This window comes from Cryptomeria japonica, chromosome 1 (genome assembly GCF_030272615.1).
Source record: "Cryptomeria japonica chromosome 1, Sugi_1.0, whole genome shotgun sequence".
Classification (NCBI taxonomy): Eukaryota; Viridiplantae; Streptophyta; class Pinopsida; order Cupressales; family Cupressaceae; genus Cryptomeria; species Cryptomeria japonica.
The window spans coordinates 501304732-501323014 of NC_081405.1; positions in this window are offsets into that span (position 1 = coordinate 501304732).

An 18283-nucleotide genomic window follows, 5' to 3' on the forward strand; every position below is an offset into this window, starting at 1 on the left:
TACCGTACCAGTGCGATCTCTCAAGTGCTCTGAGTCCAAAAAATTGTCAAAATTTGACGGGGTCTTTCTTCAAATCCAGGACACATATGGTCAATCCATTTGAACCTGTGGGGTTGTATGAGCCTCCCCTACAATGGCCAATCTCGATTTTTGAGGAGTCGGAGCCATTTTTGATTGGTAGCATTTTTTTGCCTACTGCAAAAACTGTCAGTTGCATGCAATGCAAAGTTGCCAGATTGGCTAGAATTGATTTGGTTCGTCATGTGCACAAACCAACATCATGAGCGCGTCTGGGTGGGTAGTTTTACACTAGGCATGCCCCTATCATGCATCCCAAAGTGCCGGAACGTCGAGAGTCATACCGTACCGGTGCGATCTCTCAAGTGCCCTGAGTCCAAAAAATTGTCAAAATTTGATGGACTGATTCTTCAAATCCAGGACACGTGGTTGATCCGTTTGAACTTGTGGGGTCACGTGAGGCTCCTCTACAATGGCCTATCTCGGTTTTTGATGAGTCGGAGCCATTTTCAATTGGTAGCATTTTTTCGCCTGCTGCAAAAATCGTCAGTTGCATGCAATGCAAAGTTGCCAAATTGGCTAGAATTGATTCGGTTCGTCATGTGCACAAACCGGCATCGCGAGCATGTTCTAGTGGGAAATTTTATGCTAGGCATGCCCCTGTCGTGCATCCCAAAGTGTCGGAACACTGAGAGTCATACCGTACCGGTGCGATCTCTCAAGTGCCCTGAGTCCAAAAAATTATCAAAATTTGACGAACTGTTTCTTCAAATCTAGGACACATATGGTTGATCCATTTGAATGTGTGGGGTTGTGTGAGGCTCCTCTACAATGGCCTATCTTGGTTTTTGATGGGTCGGAGCCATTTTCAATTGGTAGCATTTTTTTGCCTGCTGCAAAAACCATCAATTGCATGCAATGCAAAGTTGCCAGATTGGCTAGAATTGATTCGGTTCATCGTGTGCACAAACCAACATTGCGAGAACATCTGAGTGGGCATTTTTATGCTAGGCATGCCCCTGTCATGCATCCCAAAGTGTCGGAACATCGAGAGTCATACCATATCGGGGCAATCTCTCAAGTGTCATGAGTCCAAAAAATTATCAAAATTTGACAAATTATTTCTTCCAATCTAGGACATATATGGTCGATCCATTTGAACCCATGGGGTTGTATGAGGCTCCTCTACATTGTCCTCTCTCGGTTTTTGATGACTCGGAGCCATTTTCGATTGGTAGCATTTTTTTGCCTGTTGTAAAAACCGTCAGTTGCATGCAATGCAAAGTTGTCAGATTGGCTAGAATTGATTTGGTTCATCGTGTGCACAAACCGATGTCATGAGCACGTGCAAGTAGGCACGTTTATGCTAGGAATTCCCTTGTCGTGCATCCCAAAGCATCAAAACGTCGAGAGTCATACCATATCTCTCAAGTGTCATGAGTCCAAAAAATTGTCAAAATTTGACGGACTGTTTCTTCCAATCCATGATGCATATGGTCAATCTGTTTGAACTTGTGGGGTCATGTGAGACTCATCTACAATGTCCTCTCTCAGTTTTTGACGAATCAAAGCCATTTTCGATTGGTAGCATTTTTTTGCCTGCTGCAAAAGTCGTTAGTTGCATGCAATGCAAAGTTGCAGGATTGGCTAGAATTGATTTGGTTCATCATGTGCACAAATTGACGTCACGAGCACGTCTGGGTGGGCAGTTTTAAGCTAGGCATGCCCCTATCATGCATCCCAAAGCATCAGAACGTTGAGTGTCATACCCTACTGACACAATGTAGAAGTCGCTTGACAACTTTTTTGACAGTTTTTTTGACAACAATGACAATTTTTACTCAAATTGTATCTAGTCTCAATCTATGACCCCTATGACCCAATAATGACTCAAATAATTCTCTATGATTATACAAGAATCAAGAATTCTCATGATTGACCAGGGACACATCACATATACTCAAAACATAGTCACAAAACATTGACACACAAAATAGTCACAAAACATTGTCACATATTATTCAAAAATTTGCCTCTAAATATGGTCAAATTAGCTCTTGGCTATTTGATTGTACAAAAAAATGTCTTACAAATCATCTCATGGGCTTTTATACAAAATTTAGCATTACAATATGTGTGATTCAACTCATCGCCATTTTAATATACAAATCATCTCATGGGCTTTTATACAAAATTTGGCATTACAATATGTGTGATTCAGCTCATTGCCATTTTAATATACAAAATTTGGCATGTACATATGTACAAATCAGCTCATTGTCATTTAAATATACAAAATTATGCCCCTAAACATGTAAAAATCAGCTCATGGGCATTTATATATACAAAAAACAAATATAGAACAATTCGTCGACGATTTATACAAAATTATCAAAATCATTCTACTCTAAACCATAGAATCAATCAAGTGAGCCTTCAGGATCGGCTCTAACCTATATTGTGTCAAGTATTGCCTCATGGTCAGATTCATGAACTTTCCATAAAATCTTGTTATGAGGTCTACCACGATACTTCATCAAATGAATATCTGTTGCAACAACAAGGTTAGAGAAATGTAGAATATGTTTGTGTGTTTCAAAGTCCTCGAACAACCAAACATTAGAATTCTCGATAGGGTATCTCCAAAGCCATGTTCCTGTCACGACAACAGACCCTATTGGGTACTCAATACCCTCTCCATCAATGATTGTGGTTGTCAATTTTCTTTTAGGCTCAACACAACGATACAAATAGTAATATGTTCCTTCTTCATTGTTCTCTTTTGCAATAATTGCATACACATGACCTGCATTTTATAAAGTGTTAATTAATACCAAAAATAAACTATGATGTACAACAAAATGAACCAAAAATAATACTTGCAAAAAAATTAACTCAAAAAATCACCTGAATCCACTAGGTCAGATACATGGTCAAAATCCACTGATGTCTCCATCTGGCTCAATTGTAGTGCTTTGGGAATTTGAAATGAATCAATGGGAACCAACGGTCTACAAGACCATTTTTCAACCCACTCTTGTGATTCACATTCTTCCCACAAACAATACATGCATGAAGAGAAAAAACATACCATCTGTCTCGTATGAATTACCAGTGAACTTGAATTTGAACTCATAAATGAGTGCATGTCACTCGATCCTGCAACTGTACAACAATCTAGATAGTTTTCAATGTTAGATTCAGTGATCAACCAAAAATATCTACAAACCATTGACGTACCTGGACCCATCCTAGACTTACACCATCACACAACTGTTTATGCATCTATCAACTCAGCACCACCTTCGTACTTCAATTCTTCCCTAGCTAGGGCTCTTTTCACACATGCTCCTGCACCATCATGCTTTTCCTTACCATGTCCAGCCTCAGTGAAATGCCAAAAATGTTGTACATCGCTTGTCATATGCATCCTTTTCAACCAATAAAACATTCGTGCATTCGTGAATTGTGCGGTGCAATTATCTGACCATAATTGTCGGTTGTATCGTATGTTCCTTTCCCTTAAACTATTATAGAAAACTTTAAAGCATCCTTGTACAAACTCCGATGAATGAGTACGATCATCACTTATGTAGAAATGATACTCTCTTACAACCTTTCTATCCTCCTCTGTGCTTTCATTTGCATGCATGAATTCTATGTGTACAAAAATAGAAACTTGTGTAGAGTGATAATACACGGATTGCACTTCATTTTGAGGTTGTATTGTATAATTTTCAGTGAAATCAACGATAGAGACAATGGTGCCAAGAGGAAATGTATCCTTACATAATTTGAATTTCTCATCTAACCATAGAGCTCTATGTGTATGCATTATGTACTCATAAACTAGTTTCTCTTGAAACATTTTCATAAATTGAGCTACACATATATCATTTTTCACTAGCTCACATTTCTTCAAATCTTTTCCATCTTTAACTCCATATGTGACTATCTTGTATTTTTTGAAAGAAACTAGTTTTGTATCAATTTCATGTGTGCTCTCCAAATGTACGCATCTTGGTAAACATTGCAAACCACCACATATAGCACAAGAACCTTTCAAACAAGGCATCTTATAATAAATGCAACCATCATGTCTATTACATAGCACACTTGAAATAAATTCTCTTACCGACTTAGGAGGTGCTTCTATATTACATTCTTACAAAAAGTCGTTAGTGTGCAAAGTAGAACAAATATGATAAAAAAATATCATAATGCATGGAAAATTCAATATGCATCCTACAACAACACGTGGTGCGTACATGATTAATCTTAATATAAAAAGGTTTTGCCATTTCAAAAAATCTTTGAGAAATTCTTATTTGAGGAAACTTTTGAAGGAATCTTTCATAAAATTTAGTTTGAGTCATATCCAAATAGTGTTTGGCATGTGGCTCACGATTTGTAGACCCAATTCGCCTTCTAACAACATCTCTTTGGTTGGGTGAAACTCTTGTGTTGTCATGCCAAAAATTTTCAATTAATGTTTTTAGTGCATCAACAACAACCTTGTCTTTGCGTGGTAGTCTACCCAAGAATGCCCAAAGAGAATTATTGTTAGGTTCCTCTATTTTTTCCTACCTCTTTAATGCTTTACTTAATGTTGTTCTACTAACGTTTAATGACTCACTTGTTTTGCTTATCAAACGATCTTTTTTTTATTTTCTTGCTCATTATGGTTGATGTAATGACACGTCGAGTAGCATTAGAATCTTTAGTACGTGATTTTGAACCAATAGCTTAATATGCATAAAATAGATTTCTCATAATAGCTCTTTCACTATTACTTTTAGATGGTCTTAGGCCTAGAATTTTCATTGTCTCTCTAAAATTCAAATTTTTAATCATTTGAACAATTAATTGACATCTTGCGGTTTGATTTAAGTTATTAAAATAGTTTTTCCATATTCTTTTAACCATTCTCCTACAAGTTCATTCATTCATTTTATTGGGCATTGACTTCAATATATTCTCATCAATGTCAATTAGATACTTTGGTTTCCTATGAATGATTCTAGGAGGTGTTAACATCGGTGCATTATGTACATTCAATTCATCAAGTAGAGAAGGTGTAATATGTTCATCATTTAATTCATTATTCAATGTGCTATCTTCTTCAATTGCATTAGGTTCAAATGGTAAATCAAATGTCTCTTATTCAATTGCATTAGGTGCATTATATTCATTTGGTAAATTGAATTGAGATGTTGAGGATGACATACCTTCTTCTCCCATTGTTCTTATGTCATGCAATTTCTTCATACGTTGCCTTTGTCTTTCCTTTTGAACCTCTCGTTGTTCCATCGTTCCTCGCTTGTTCTTTCCCATGGTTTATATCGGTTGTCCTAAATAGAATCATATTACATATATATGTAAACAACAAATAACCATAAATATGCATCTTATCACTATTTTTTGGAATCAAACTATTAAACAATCATAATACTATTGACAAAAACTAATAAAAACAACAATTCAATCATTTGAAATCATGCAAAAACAAAAAATTCACTTACTTCTACGTATAAAACAGTGATAGAAGTGTAGAGACAGTTCCAGTGGGGCCTTCAATGACCTCAAAAACTTCTTTTGAGGTCGTTGAGGCTCTTGGGCAGCTAAAAGTATGTCTATAAACCCCGTACGCGCTACATTAATAGCCGTATACGTGTTGTTAGTCCATATAATGTTGACAAGCCCAATGGTATTTTTTTTCCCATTCTAGACTAATAAGTAGCACGTACGCACTCCTAAGCCTAAAAAATGTTATCGCAGGGTAACAAATTATGGGCTCAGTACAAGTAATAAGTACCGCGTGCACACTCCTTTGCCTTAAAAAAGTTATGGTAGGGCAGTGTACTAATAGTTTCAGTGCCTCGTACGCGCTATTGGTAGTAGAAAAGATGTGAATGAAAAGGGAGGGAGAGAGAGAGAAGGGGGGGGGGGAGAGTAGGGTGGAGGGGGAGAGGAGGGGGGGAAGAAGGGAAGGAGGGAGAGAGAGAGAGGGAGAGAAGAGGGGGGAGGGTGGGAGAGAAAAAGGGGTATGGAGGAAGGGAGAGGGAGAATTGGGGGGAGGGAGGGAGAGAAGTGGGGGGGAGAGGGAGAGAGAGAGGGAAGGAGGGAGAGGGAGAGAAGGAGGGAGAGGGAGAGAGAGGGGGGAGGGCGAGAGGGAAGGTAGAGAGAGGGAGAGGGAGAGTAGGGGGAGGCGAGGAGAGGAGAGGGGAGAGGGAGAGTAGGGGGAGGCGGGGAGAGGAGAGGGGAGAGGGAGAGAGAGAGGGGGGAGTGAGAGGGAGAGAGTGGGGGGAGAGGTAGAGGGAGGGAGAGAGGGAGAGAAGAGGGGGGAGGGAAGGAGGGAGAGGGAAAGAGAGGGAGAGAGAGGGAAGGAGGGAGGGAGAGGGAGAGAGAGAGAGGGGGGGAGGGAAGGTAGAGAGAGGGAGAGGTAGAGGGAGGGAGAGAGGGAGAGAAGAGGGGGGAGGGTGGGAGAGAAGAAGGGGTATGGAGGAAGGGAGAGAGAGAGAGAGAGAGAGAGAGAGAGAGAGAGGGGGGGGGGGAGAGGTAGAGGGAGGGAGAGAGGGAGAGAAGAGTGGGGAGGGAAGGAGGGAGAGGGAGAGAGAGGGAGAGGGAGAGAAAGAGGGAAGGAGGGAGAGGGAGAGAGAGAGGGAGAGAGAGAGAGAGAGAGAGAGAGAGAGAGAGAGAGAGAGAAGCAAGGAGGGAAGGAGGGAGAGGGAGAGGGAGAGAGAGAGAGAGAGAGAGGGAAGGGGGGAGAGGGAGAGAGAGGGAGAGAGAGAGCGGGGAGGGAAGGTAGAGAGAGGGAGAGATGAAGAGGGAGGGAGAGATGGAGAGAAGAGGGGGGAGGGTGGGAGAGAAGAAGAGAGAGGGAGAGGGGGGAGAGGTAGAGGGAGGGAGAGAGGGAGAGAAGAGTGGGGAGGGAAGGAGGGAGAGGGAGAGAGAGGGAGAGGGAGAGAGAGAGGGAAGGAGGGAGAGAGAGAGAGAGAGGGAGAGAGGTAGAGGGAGGGAGAGAGGGAGAGAAGAGGGGGGAGGGAAGGAGGGAGAGGGAGAGAGAAAGGACACAGGACACCATATGACTGATCTCGATTATGACTATAGGAATTACAAAAGAAGAGAAAGAGGGAGGGAGAGAAGAAGAGAAAGAGGGATGGGGTATGGATGAAGGGAGAAGGGGAGAGAGCGAGAGAGAGAGGGATGGGGATGGAGGAAGGGAGAAGGGGAGAGAGAGAGAGAGAGAGAGAGAGAGAGCGGGGGGGGAGAGGGAGATAGGGAGAGAAGAAGGAGGGGGGACGGAGGGAGAGGAAGACATATCGAATCCAGGACATAATATGACCCTTAGATTACAATATGATCCCTAACAACATCTAAGGGGTCATAGGGTGCCCTAAGGAGTCATATGACACTATATTATCCCTTAGCACACCATAGGACCTATAACGACACCAAATGGTGTCCTAAGGGGTCATAGAACACCATAGGACCAATTAGAATACCATATGGTGTTGTTATGGGTCATTAGTGTCCCGAGGGGTTTTAAGGGGTCACATGACACCATATGACCTCTTAGGAAACAATACGACCTCTAATGACACTTAAGGGGTCATATGGTGGGCTAATAAAATGATATATTAAATTTAAAGTTATGAATAGAATATCATAAAATGAGACTCCAAGCGAACAAACAATGAGGCTTCACTAAAAGAAAGTGTAAGAGCTTGACCTAACCCTAAGAGTACTGCCTAAGTTCTAAAACATATGATGCTATTAAATTTGCAAGGTTATAAGACTGATCTTGATTGTGACTATAGGAATTACACACTTGATTTCTTTCATGGGTATGTACCATTCCAAGTTGTTTGACAAGTGATGATCATCATATACTACCACTGCCATGCACACAATAAACTTTAATTTCTTTAGGTGACAGGCGTTGTGTAACATGGGAACTCTTGCATACCCACCACTATCATTCTATAGGACATCTCTGTGTTACTCTCCCTCTTTCTCTTCCTACATGTTGTTTCCTTCTGACAAACATATTGCAGCTACTCTGACTCATCATGTTGCTTTGTTGACACTATTTTCCACATCTTCTTTTCTCATTAAAAACACATTTGAGAAGAATATTGTTGTAGGTTTCCTTGTTTGTCACGGTAATACACCCGTGGTTCAATTTCAAACCCTATTCCTCCTATTCAATATACACACACAAATCCATCAGTCTTCGAGACTCCAAGAAAACAAACAATGAGGCTTCGCTAAAAAGAAAGTGTAAGAGCTTGACCTAACCCTAAGAGTACTGCCTAAGTTCTAAAACATATGATGCTATTAAATTTGCAAGGTTATAAGACTGATCTCGATTGTGACTATAGGAATTACACACTTGATTTCTTTCATGGGTATGTACCGTTCCAAGTTGTTTGACAAGTGATGATCATCATATACTACCATTGCCATGCATGCAACAAACTTTAATTTCTTTAGGTCACAAGTGTTGTGTAACAACATGGGAACTCTCGCATACCCACCACTATCATTCTACAGGACATCATCTATGTTAGTCTCCCTCTTTCTCTTCCTACCTATTGTTTCCTTCTGAAAAACATATTGCAGGTACTCTGACTCATCATGTTGCTTTGTTGACACTATTTTCCACATCTACTCTGCTCATTAAAAATACATTCGAGAAGAATATTGTTGAAGGTTTCTTTCTTTGTCATGGTAATACACTCATGGTTCAATTTCAAACCCTATTCCTCCTATTCAATATGCACACACAAATCCATCAGTCAATTTTCTTAGGAGAGCATACATGATAAAAATCAAAGAGGAAGTTGCAGACAAGAAATAAATTCACTTACTTCTATAGAAGTGCAGACATAGTTGCAGTGGGGTATGGAGGGAGGGAGGGAGAGAAGAAGAGAAAGAGGGATGGGGTATGGAGGAAGGGAGAAGGGGAGAGAGCAAGAGAGAGAGGGATGGGGTATGGAGGAAGGGATAAGGGGAGAGAGGGAGGGATGGGGTATGGAGGAAGGGAGAAGGGGAGAGAGGGAGGGAGAGAGGGATGGGGTATGGAGGAAGGGAGAAGGGGAGAGAGAGAGAGAGAGAGAGAGAGAGAGAGAGAGAGAGAGAGGCACCTTGTATGAATTTGAGAGGGGGAGACAATACACATACATGTGTATATATATGTTTAATATATTATATATTATATGTATATACACATTATATATACAATATCATATTAGACACATATGATATGTATACACACATATTATATATAGAATATCATATTATACAATAGCGCGTATGCGTTGTTTATAGTAAAAAGAGTGCGTATGTGTTGTTTATAGGAAAATGAGCATGTACACGCTGCTTACACCATAAGTACCCCATACGCGCTTTTTAAACTTGTAGTACCCCGTACGCACTTTTGACTGTTTAGGCTTGGAAATAGGCTTGGATGACAAAGCTACGGTTTGGAAGTTTGATTTCCCTCCATTTCTCTCATTTTTGACATGTTTTATTTTATCAACTTGGTTTATCGACTTTGTCATCATCAGGTTTACACTTCATCAAGTGGGTATTTCTAAAATTGCCACCATTTTTTCACCCATTTTCTTAGTTTTCTAACCATATAATTTTTTTTCAATTTGAACAACAATAACATATTATTATTGAATTTCTTTTACCAGTGTCTCCATAGTTCTCACAAACATAGGTGCACCATTTTTTAAATAACTTTTGATATACTTATCCAAATTTTAAAAACTTTATATATTATTGTACTGCACTTGATTCTTTACAATTTAAAAAAAAAATTGTATTTTTTCGATTTGTTTAGTGCAACTTATGCTTTGCGCACGAACAGGTACCTAATTTTCAGGATGTGCTCGATTGGAAAATCATAAAAAAAAAATACTCAACAAAAAATTACAAAAAAATACACATCTTCTAGTGCTCACTCTTAACTATCTTTTTGCCAAAGGATTTTTCAAAATATTAAATCTAACTATGACTTTTTTGATGTGCACGTCAGACACTATGTTATGTTTTCAGAAAAAATTAGGGTCAATTTTTCGTGCGTGAAGGATTTGACCCCCTTAATCTTATCCAATTTTGAAAATTTTTAGTAGTTTGGAAACTAGATTCAGAGTAATACAATATTTGTTCTTTGATTATCTTCATATTTTGAGTGGATGACTTTCAAATTTTGCCTCCAAGTTCAAGTTCACCTGATTTCAGAAAAAAAGTGTCCACTTATACCCCCCTTTTTGACCACCATCTTTGTGCACTTACCCATGTATTTTTTGTGAATTTTTCATGTCTTTGTAAAGTATTTACTAATGCCTCGTAATCCACTGTAGGGGGCATTGAGAAAATATTTGTTGTATCAGCTAAGCATGGATCATCCATTGCAGTGTAGCAAAGTGTATTAGTTCGGTCAACAACGCTGCGAGGGTTCCAAGCAAACGCATATGTGTCAAAGAAATTTTTAGCCATGTGGACTTCATTGTCATTAGTCCAATCAATGATATCCATATTTGGTGCACCAGGAAGCCATAGAAAACCATGAATATGCCTTGATCCGCAATGTTGCCATTCATATCTGGACCAATGATCTTTTGCTTTGAACAATTTTTGAATGATTTCTTCTCGAAATATTGTGAATCTGTTGTGTAAGTATAAGGTTGTTATGTGTGGATTGCGTACCACATTTTGTACAAGTTCTTTTCTTATGGTTTGAAAGTTCTGACCATTATTTCCGAGGAAGAGACTATGGAGGTCAGGCCATTTAGTATCAGTTGAACTCAATGTGAAGAAAAGGGTTGGCGTTCTCAATTGGGAAATCATTGTTGTGAGGTCTTTTCAAGATTTATTCCAATATGCTATGGTCCCTCTAAGGGATGCACCAAAGCGAAGCAATTATTTTGGCAACTTCTCATCAGGTGTGGTCTGCAAGCGTTAACGCAATGCATGCAAAATGCTGGGAAAATCATCCTCTATATTAGTTCTGATAAAGATAGTTGAAGATTGTTGGGAACGGTGTCGCATAATTAAATTATAAATGTAATAGAAAAACCTAACATGTTGTCCAAATCTCTGGTCAAAGTATCTTATCAAGTGGAGTGCATATTCATGCAAGTGAACATGCTTGGTACATGGTTGCAACGGAAGGGCAACACCAGTCGAGAAGAGCGAAGGGAATGCCATACTCAACAAACCTTCAGTGTTATATTCATTTATTGGCGAGGAGTCAATTTGAGGCCAAGGCAAAACATTATCCTTGGTATCATGTAGTTGCAACGTGGCTTTTATGGACTCTAGTTCACAAGCTACAGCCGACATTGCTGGTATGAAGGAAGATGAAATTTATGTTGGATAGTCATCACAAGTGGCAGAACAATCTGATGGCGGGAGAACAACTGTTTCTTCATCATTGTCTTCCAATGTATGCAACATGCTTGATACATCTGTTGTAACATTGGGAAGCAAGTTGACAGCATTGAAATCTATGATAACTTCCTTGTAGTACTGGTCATGTTGGATTTTATAAGTCAATGCATCCATAACATGGAATTTATTTACATAGCAGTCATATTTGGTGCCATGAATATTGCTTCTTCAAATAATGAGGACTTCCAAGTTTTATAATTTTCGCGGCAAAGTCTTTGCAATTCCAGAGATGTCCTACGAGAAACTTATAGTGTGGCCAAAGTATTTGTACTGCCCACCTCTTGCATGAGTGACTTGCAAAATAGGAGACACTTGAGCAATAAGCATCTCCTCCACTTGCGTAAGCTTCTTTAAGACAAGCGGTTGTTCACCTAGGTCTAAGTTATTAGTTAAAGAGAATCGATGAACACCTCTTTCAACAAAGCATCTTGAACAAACAATTTGCGGGTGGCATTTGCGAATGAGCATTCCAATATAGCTTTCTTTACAAATGCTACATATTTGAAGTATTGACAAAGAATCAATGTGTTTGAGGAAGGATTTCAATGCCTGGATGTATTCAATAGCAGAAAAGAAATCTATCATGGATTGTTGTGGATTTTTCATTCTGCAAGATTCTGTCGTTGTAGGCAAAGTGAGTTGCTTGTGTTGGATCTGTTTTATGCCTTTTCATAGAGCACAAGGGGGTTCCATGGAATTCGGGTGAAGTAATGTCGGGCATTACATGTTGCATAGCAACAGTTTCATTTGATATAGTTGGCCATGGATTTTTATTTGCAATGGTTTCACATGGTGTTTGTAAAGGGCAGAGCATTTGGGAGTGGGCTCATGTCAATTGGTGTTTTTTTCAAAATCTGTTCTTTGTGGTTTATGTAATAACGACGATTTTCTTGACTTCTTTTAGCTTTCTTTATATTGAAGTCTTCTGCGGTGGCCTGCATTAGTATTGCATAGTTTTTGAATAGCTAGAGTGCATTAGTTTTTGAATGGAGAATTAAGAATCACAATATCAGAGGTGTATACATACGTTTAGAACAGTACATGGAGTGGAAGTAAGATATATTCATATGTGCATACAAGCATTTGTATGTTTATGTAATAAGTTTGACACATAAATGAGTATGTACTAGTATGGAACTTTGCAACAGGATATAAATGCATATATACATATGGAAATATACATAAAAGTGAAGGGCATTTCACAAGCTGGTGCATGTGTGGCAAATCAAAGATGTTCCATGCTCACGATGCATCGTGAAATGGTGGGGGGGGTGGGAGGACGATGAATTTGTTAATCTCAATCAGCGGAAGAAAAGTGTGGATGTCCAATGAGTAGGCAATTTTGAAGATGTACAACTGGTATTTAATCTTTTTGAAATTTGTGAAGATGCAGAATGCTATATATATGGTTATGCATGTTTGTATGTATGTATGTGTATATATATATACATATACAAGCCTATATAGATAAACACACATTGATAGAGATAGAGAGATAAATATGTATATAGGTATGCAGCCATGTATATGTATACATTTAGATATGTAGCATTATATCAAGGACATAGTTGAATGAAATAAACACACACACTGATATACATAGAGAAATAAATATGTATATAGGTATGCACACATGTATATGTATACATATAGATATGTAGCATTATATGAAGGACATAGTTAAATGAATGCATTGTTTGTTAGTAGATTGTAACTATACATGCATGCATATATATATATATATGCAAACTTATGCATGAATGGGTAAACCATTGCACATGTGTGTTATAGCAGATATTTGGCGTGTGTTTAAATGGGCTCCAACCAGCAGAACCCCAATTCCCTGCCAATGGTTCTGCACCCTCCACCACCAATTGGAGCAAATGTTGGATTTCATATATATATATATATATATATATATATATATATTTGTGTATGTGTGTATATATGTATGTATGTATGCAGATACACATATACATACATACAGAAGCAGCTAAACACAGTTAGACATACACGGATAGATGCTGAAACATATATGTGTATGGAGGTATAGACATATGTGCAGATATATATATATATATAAATATATAAATATATATATATATATATATATACATGGGAGTATTGTTGTTATTGTTTGCAATTGCACTGATTGGAAGAGAATTATGCATCTAGGTTAAATGCAAAAGGCTGAAGAAGTACTATTGGTGTTTTGTCAATATATATATAAATATATATGTGTGTGTGTGTGTGTGTATGTATGTATGTATGGGTGTGCGTATGTATGTACACACACATGCACATAGGCATAGAAACATACACAAACACATACATAAACATGTTTATAGCTATACATGTGTTGTATTCAGGTCGACAGGGAAAAGCTCCAAACGGTAGAACCGCAAAACCCTGCCAATGGTTCTCCTCCCTCCACCGCTGATTGGAGCAAGCGCTGATTTAGTACAACCAAAGTCAATGCAAGGGAATTGTGCATCTCGACCAAATGCACAATGGTGAAGAAGCACTCTTGGTGATTGGAGAATATATATTCTATATATATGTGTGTATATATGTATGTATGTATGTATGTATGTATGTATGTATGTAGTGTGTATGTAAGTACATGCACATATAGGAGCAGACAGACAAACATAGGTACACACAAATACACACACACACATAGGTATATATGCATATAGCTATATATATATACATACATATGTGTGTGTATGCATTTATGTATGGATGTGTATATTTATGTAGGCACATACAGACACACAGGCACAGAAACATACACAACCACATACATACACATACACATAGATATATACATCTGTTGTTTTTTTATGTTTATAGTGGAAAGCTCCGAAAGGTAGAGCCCTAAAACCCTACCAATGGTTCTCCACCCTCCACCACCGATTGGAGCGAGCGTTGAAGTTTTATAATGAAACTCAACAAAATGGGATTGTGCATCTCGACAAAATGCACAATGGTGAAGAAGTACTATCGGTGCATTGATGATATATATATATGTGTGTGTGTGTGTGTGTGTGTGTGTGGGCATATATATTTATATATATGTATGTATGTATGTAGTGTGTATGTATGTACATACACATATAGGAATAGACACATAAACACACACACACACACACACACACACACACACACACACACACACAAGCATATATATGTATAGTTTATATCTATATATATATATATATACATTTTTATATATTTATATATACATACACATTATTTTAGTGTTATGAATATGTGAGGGTTTTTTTTTGGTTTAGGCGGCAAATATAAAATTTAAAGAACCACAACAGGTAATTATTGTCTATTTGTGAGCTGTTTTCTTTTTAGGAGAAGGTGAGAAATGTAGTTCCCTTTTTTTGTTGTGCAAGGGCATTGAACAAATACTCTAGAAGCATACATACTAGTCTATATATTTGTAAGCATAGTTAGGAAAAAAGAAATTCAAAAATATACAGATCCATATATATCTAATTACATCGAATTAAAGTAAATTATAGTTCTACACAACAATACAAGGAAAGAAAATGTGAAAGAGGCAGAATAGGACAATAACACACATATAAGTATATATGACTTCAAAGAAAGGCACATGTTAAAATATGTAGAGAAAGAAATAGACAAAATCAAGTGCAACAGACATAGAAGTATCTATGACTTCAAAGAATCAGACTGGTAAAATTGTGTATAGTAAGACAGAGAAAATCAACCATAGCTAAATATACATAACAGTTTGTAGGTAGCCACATAGTAGGTAATTATTTGTGATTAGATGGATAATTAACAATAAAACATACAACTATATATACATATACAAGCACACATCTATAGTATTGTGTTGAAGATACCATTAGAAATGAAAGATACATGTCTAACATACATATGTTCTATGATGGACAAAGTCAATTGCAGTTTCATAGATCAATACAAGGAAAGGAAATGTCATACTTGGAAAAGAGCATAATAGGTAGCATGGTTTGTTTTAGTATTATAAAGGTACAACCATACAAAGGCATATTGTTTTTCTGCAAATACACAAAGAGTTAGAAGAGGACAAAAGCACACATATAAGTATATATGACTTGAAAGAAAGACACAGGTAATTTTTTGTATAGAAAGACATAGCCAAAATCAAGGACAACACATTTACAAGTAGATATGACTTCAAAGAAAGAGATGGTAAAATTGTGTATAGGAAGAGATAGACAATATCAAGCACAATTAAATATACATAAGAGTTTCTAGGCAGTCACACAACAAGTAGTTATATGTGTTTACATGGATAATTGAAAACAATACACACGAGTATATATGCATGGAGAGGTACAGATCTATAATATTATGTTGTTGCCTCCATAAACAAAATCTGTAGTAGAACAAAAGGCAACACAAAATTGCAAATTTTTGGACAACCAAGGAAAGTGCTAGTTTGCATAGTGTCAATATAAATCCCATTCAACAATTTAGTTCTGTTTGTTAAAGGGAGGGGAAAACCACCGGCTAACCATCAATACATCGAAGATCAAAAGACCTATGAAAAGAATGGTTGTCTAATTGGTCTGGATTTCTACAGCTGCACTCATCCGAGCAATGTCTGCAAGCAAAAGAGGTCATTTAGCCTGGAAATCAACAGTCATTACTTTGGTGATTGTCGCTTTGAGCCTTGTCTATGAATCATACACATTTGTTGTAATAGAGAGTGTGAAAATGATGGATGATAAGACTACATCCTTGATAATACACTGAGGGGTTCTAGCTGTAGTCAAATCATACTACAACATGTAAAGGTCCTTGGCAGATATGTTTAACAGATTTATGCCAATTTCATCAAAGGCAGTAGCCCAAAGAGAGCTTGTATGGTCTTGAGGCATGATCTGCAATAAGTATTTGTAATTGCATTCTGGCACATGAGTTTGGCATCTAGAGAAAAACCAGACATTATCATTCTATTGGGTACATTTTTTTTACATTCTTTGTCGTTAAATTCCAAAGGGCAGGCAAGATAGCAAAAAGAATCAGTTTTTATGAATATGACAACTACTCTAATAGTAGTTTCAACTGTTTTGGAGAGAACACTCATACGTTCTAAAATGGATGCAATTTTCATTCTATTGTATGGTGAGTTAAGCTGACCAACAACACAAGACAGTGGAAAAAGGTCAGCTGGAATGTTTCCTCTCGATACAAGTGAATCTGCTTCTGGGGTAGAAGGGTTTATATTCAAAGTGGTTTCCGCAGTGGTGTTGATCACCTTTCCATTGAAATAACCAACACGAGCATTGTTGACTGCAAGGACCACAAGTGTTTGGGTTGCATGCATATTCTTCAAATCTTCACCTAACCCTTCCCATGCAGCCCCCCATAAGTTAACATCGATACTAAAATTTCACATGTCATTTATTTTGACAATCCTCTTTTTTACTGTGGTGCCATATTTTCTACAAATTATTGATGATTCTCCAACATTAACCACAAAACTAATAACATCAACCAAAGTGTTGTTGCTGCAATACGTGATGTCATTGATCGGGGTAAACCGTGAAGCATTTACTTCACCATTAACAGTTGCATCACAATGCTTCAATATTAAATTGTGGTCCAAAGTAATCTCAAGATGACTATTAAGTTTATTCCATTTTGTCTTGGCTTCCCTAACGGTACCTTTTGATAGACAATAATATGCTCTTGGTTCAACCCTATGATAATGCATCTTTGTTATGTCACCAAAGCAAGTAATTCTTATTTTGGTACCTTCAACATCTATCATGGCAAAGCTAAATACTTGCCCAGTGGATTTTGGTGAACTATAGTGATGCATCTTCCTCTTGTTTGTGACACGGCCTTTTATTGACCATTTATTTTGAAAGGGGTTCAAGGGTTTATATTCAAAGTGGTTTCCGCAGTGGTGTTGATCACCTTTCCATTGAAATAACCAACACGAGCATTGTTGACTGCAAGGACCACAAGTGTTTGGGTTGCATGCATATTCTTCAAATCTTCACCTAACCCTTCCCATGCAGCCCCCCATAAGTTAACATCGATACTAAAATTTCACATGTCATTTATTTTGACAGTCCTCTTTTTTACTGTGGTGCCATATTTTCTACAAATTATTGATGATTCTCCAACATTAACCACAAAACTAATAACATCAACCAAAGTGTTGTTGCTGCAATACGTGATGTCATTGATCGGGGTAAACCGTGAAGCATTTACTTCACCATTAACAGTTGCATCACAATGCTTCAATATTGAATTGTGGTCCAAAGTAATCTCAAGATGACTATTAAGTTTATTCCATTTTGTCTTGGCTTCCCTAACGGTACCTTTTGATAGACAATAATATGCTCTTGGTTCAACCCTATGATAATGCATCTTTGTTATGTCACCAAAGCAAGTAATTCTTATTTTGGTACCTTCAACATCTATCATGGCAAAGCTAAATACTTGCCCAGTGGATTTTGGTGAACTATAGTGATGCATCTTCCTCTTGTTTGTGACACGGCCTTTTATTGACCATTTATTTTGAAAGGGGTTCAAGGGTTTATATTCAAAGTGGTTTCCGCAGTGGTGTTGATCACCTTTCCATTGAAATAACCAACACGAGCATTGTTGACTGCAAGGACCACAAGTGTTTGGGTTGCATGCATATTCTTCAAATCTTCACCTAACCCTTCCCATGCAGCCCCCCATAAGTTAACATCGATACTAAAATTTCACATGTCATTTATTTTGACAGTCCTCTTTTTTACTGTGGTGC